The sequence below is a fragment of the Phyllobates terribilis genome, unplaced genomic scaffold, assembly GCF_046119375.1.
Source record: "Phyllobates terribilis strain yellow unplaced genomic scaffold, ASM4611937v1 Scaffold_4175__1_contigs__length_64135, whole genome shotgun sequence".
In the NCBI taxonomy this organism is placed as follows: Eukaryota; Metazoa; Chordata; class Amphibia; order Anura; family Dendrobatidae; genus Phyllobates; species Phyllobates terribilis.
The window spans coordinates 45,001-50,000 of NW_027366927.1; positions in this window are offsets into that span (position 1 = coordinate 45,001).

Genomic DNA, 5,000 nt, shown 5'->3' on the forward strand with positions numbered 1-5,000 from the left:
CCTCTAACATACTAGAACCTCATTTTGTGGAAGTTTTCACAAAATTGTGAAATTTTCCAAAAAGTCAGAAATTTTGCAAAAACGACTAAGTATCAAGGACTCATCGCGCGAATCGCTCTGGAACTGAAATCGGATGCGCGCACTGACATGCTCCCCTCTCTGGAAGTCTGACACATGTGTGAAAATTTTCTAAGTCCCCAAAAATTTTTTTTTTCAACTTTTTTTCAATTTTCCCCCTGTGGGATATATATTTTACCCACACTTTTGGAGCCCTCCTGGGATGCCCTCTAACATACTAGAACCTCATTTTGTGGAAGTTTTCACAAAATTGTGAAATTTTCCAAAAAGTCAGAAATTTTGCAAAAACGACTAAGTATCAAGGACTCATCGCGCGAATCGCTCTGGAACTGAAATCGGATGCGCGCACTGACATGCTCCCCTCTCTGGAAGTCTGACACATGTGTGAAAATTTTCTAAGTCCCCAAAAATTTTTTTTTTCAACTTTTTTTCAATTTTCCCCCTGTGGGATATATATTTTACCCACACTTTTGGAGCCCTCCTGGGATGCCCTCTAACATACTAGAACCTCATTTTGTGGAAGTTTTCACAAAATTGTGAAATTTTCAAAAAGTCAGAAATTTTGCCAAAAACGACTAAGTATCAAGGACTCATCGCGCGAATCGCTCTGGAACTGAAATCGGATGCGCGCACTGACACGCTCCCCTGTCTGGAAGTCTGACAAAAGTTGAAAAATTTTCTAAGTCCCCAAAAATTTTTTTTTTCAACTTTTTTTCAATTTTCCCCCTGTGGGATATATATTTTACCCACACTTTTGGAGCCCTCCTGGGATGCCCTCTAACATACTAGAACCTCATTTTGTGGAAGTTTTCACAAAATTGTGAAATTTTCAAAAAGTCAGAAATTTTGCCAAAAACGACTAAGTATCAAGGACTCATCGCGCGAATCGCTCTGGAACTGAAATCGGATGCGCGCACTGACACGCTCCCCTGTCTGGAAGTCTGACAAAAGTTGAAAAATTTTCTAAGTCCCCAAAAATTTTTTTTTTCAACTTTTTTTCAATTTTCCCCCTGTGGGATATATATTTTACCCACACTTTTGGAGCCCTCCTGGGATGCCCTCTAACATACTAGAACCTCATTTTGTGGAAGTTTTCACAAAATTGTGAAATTTTCCAAAAAGTCAGAAATTTTGCAAAAACGACTAAGTATCAAGGACTCATCGCGCGAATCGCTCTGGAACTGAAATCGGATGCGCGCACTGACATGCTCCCCTCTCTGGAAGTCTGACACATGTGTGAAAATTTTCTAAGTCCCCAAAAATTTTTTTTTTCAACTTTTTTTCAATTTTCCCCCTGTGGGATATATATTTTACCCACACTTTTGGAGCCCTCCTGGGATGCCCTCTAACATACTAGAACCTCATTTTGTGGAAGTTTTCACAAAATTGTGAAATTTTCAAAAAGTCAGAAATTTTGCCAAAAACGACTAAGTATCAAGGACTCATCGCGCGAATCGCTCTGGAACTGAAATCGGATGCGCGCACTGACACGCTCCCCTGTCTGGAAGTCTGACAAAAGTTGAAAAATTTTCTAAGTCCCCAAAAATTTTTTTTTTCAACTTTTTTTCAATTTTCCCCCTGTGGGATATATATTTTACCCACACTTTTGGAGCCCTCCTGGGATGCCCTCTAACATACTAGAACCTCATTTTGTGGAAGTTTTCACAAAATTGTGAAATTTTCAAAAAGTCAGAAATTTTGCCAAAAACGACTAAGTATCAAGGACTCATCGCGCGAATCGCTCTGGAACTGAAATCGGATGCGCGCACTGACATGCTCCCCTCTCTGGAAGTCTGACACATGTGTGAAAATTTTCTAAGTCCCCAAAAATTTTTTTTTTCAACTTTTTTTCAATTTTCCCCCTGTGGGATATATATTTTACCCACACTTTTGGAGCCCTCCTGGGATGCCCTCTAACATACTAGAACCTCATTTTGTGGAAGTTTTCACAAAATTGTGAAATTTTCCAAAAAGTCAGAAATTTTGCAAAAACGACTAAGTATCAAGGACTCATCGCGCGAATCGCTCTGGAACTGAAATCGGATGCGCGCACTGACATGCTCCCCTCTCTGGAAGTCTGACACATGTGTGAAAATTTTCTAAGTCCCCAAAAATTTTTTTTTTCAACTTTTTTTCAATTTTCCCCCTGTGGGATATATATTTTACCCACACTTTTGGAGCCCTCCTGGGATGCCCTCTAACATACTAGAACCTCATTTTGTGGAAGTTTTCACAAAATTGTGAAATTTTCCAAAAAGTCAGAAATTTTGCAAAAACGACTAAGTATCAAGGACTCATCGCGCGAATCGCTCTGGAACTGAAATCGGATGCGCGCACTGACATGCTCCCCTCTCTGGAAGTCTGACACATGTGTGAAAATTTTCTAAGTCCCCAAAAATTTTTTTTTTCAACTTTTTTTCAATTTTCCCCCTGTGGGATATATATTTTACCCACACTTTTGGAGCCCTCCTGGGATGCCCTCTAACATACTAGAACCTCATTTTGTGGAAGTTTTCACAAAATTGTGAAATTTTCCAAAAAGTCAGAAATTTTGCAAAAACGACTAAGTATCAAGGACTCATCGCGCGAATCGCTCTGGAACTGAAATCGGATGCGCGCACTGACATGCTCCCCTCTCTGGAAGTCTGACACATGTGTGAAAATTTTCTAAGTCCCCAAAAATTTTTTTTTTCAACTTTTTTTCAATTTTCCCCCTGTGGGATATATATTTTACCCACACTTTTGGAGCCCTCCTGGGATGCCCTCTAACATACTAGAACCTCATTTTGTGGAAGTTTTCACAAAATTGTGAAATTTTCCAAAAAGTCAGAAATTTTGCAAAAACGACTAAGTATCAAGGACTCATCGCGCGAATCGCTCTGGAACTGAAATCGGATGCGCGCACTGACATGCTCCCCTCTCTGGAAGTCTGACACATGTGTGAAAATTTTCTAAGTCCCCAAAAATTTTTTTTTTCAACTTTTTTTCAATTTTCCCCCTGTGGGATATATATTTTACCCACACTTTTGGAGCCCTCCTGGGATGCCCTCTAACATACTAGAACCTCATTTTGTGGAAGTTTTCACAAAATTGTGAAATTTTCAAAAAGTCAGAAATTTTGCCAAAAACGACTAAGTATCAAGGACTCATCGCGCGAATCGCTCTGGAACTGAAATCGGATGCGCGCACTGACACGCTCCCCTGTCTGGAAGTCTGACAAAAGTTGAAAAATTTTCTAAGTCCCCAAAAATTTTTTTTTTCAACTTTTTTTCAATTTTCCCCCTGTGGGATATATATTTTACCCACACTTTTGGAGCCCTCCTGGGATGCCCTCTAACATACTAGAACCTCATTTTGTGGAAGTTTTCACAAAATTGTGAAATTTTCAAAAAGTCAGAAATTTTGCCAAAAACGACTAAGTATCAAGGACTCATCGCGCGAATCGCTCTGGAACTGAAATCGGATGCGCGCACTGACACGCTCCCCTGTCTGGAAGTCTGACAAAAGTTGAAAAATTTTCTAAGTCCCCAAAAATTTTTTTTTTCAACTTTTTTTCAATTTTCCCCCTGTGGGATATATATTTTACCCACACTTTTGGAGCCCTCCTGGGATGCCCTCTAACATACTAGAACCTCATTTTGTGGAAGTTTTCACAAAATTGTGAAATTTTCAAAAAGTCAGAAATTTTGCCAAAAACGACTAAGTATCAAGGACTCATCGCGCGAATCGCTCTGGAACTGAAATCGGATGCGCGCACTGACACGCTCCCCTGTCTGGAAGTCTGACAAAAGTTGAAAAATTTTCTAAGTCCCCAAAAATTTTTTTTTTCAACTTTTTTTCAATTTTCCCCCTGTGGGATATATATTTTACCCACACTTTTGGAGCCCTCCTGGGATGCCCTCTAACATACTAGAACCTCATTTTGTGGAAGTTTTCACAAAATTGTGAAATTTTCCAAAAAGTCAGAAATTTTGCAAAAACGACTAAGTATCAAGGACTCATCGCGCGAATCGCTCTGGAACTGAAATCGGATGCGCGCACTGACATGCTCCCCTGTCTGGAAGTCTGACAAAAGTTGAAAAATTTTCTAAGTCCCCAAAAATTTTTTTTTTCAACTTTTTTTCAATTTTCCCCCTGTGGGATATATATTTTACCCACACTTTTGGAGCCCTCCTGGGATGCCCTCTAACATACTAGAACCTCATTTTGTGGAAGTTTTCACAAAATTGTGAAATTTTCCAAAAAGTCAGAAATTTTGCAAAAACGACTAAGTATCAAGGACTCATCGCGCGAATCGCTCTGGAACTGAAATCGGATGCGCGCACTGACATGCTCCCCTCTCTGGAAGTCTGACACATGTGTGAAAATTTTCTAAGTCCCCAAAAATTTTTTTTTTCAACTTTTTTTCAATTTTCCCCCTGTGGGATATATATTTTACCCACACTTTTGGAGCCCTCCTGGGATGCCCTCTAACATACTAGAACCTCATTTTGTGGAAGTTTTCACAAAATTGTGAAATTTTCAAAAAGTCAGAAATTTTGCCAAAAACGACTAAGTATCAAGGACTCATCGCGCGAATCGCTCTGGAACTGAAATCGGATGCGCGCACTGACACGCTCCCCTGTCTGGAAGTCTGACAAAAGTTGAAAAATTTTCTAAGTCCCCAAAAATTTTTTTTTTCAACTTTTTTTCAATTTTCCCCCTGTGGGATATATATTTTACCCACACTTTTGGAGCCCTCCTGGGATGCCCTCTAACATACTAGAACCTCATTTTGTGGAAGTTTTCACAAAATTGTGAAATTTTCCAAAAAGTCAGAAATTTTGCAAAAACGACTAAGTATCAAGGACTCATCGCGCGAATCGCTCTGGAACTGAAATCGGATGCGCGCACTGACATGCTCCCCTCTCTGGAAGTCTGAC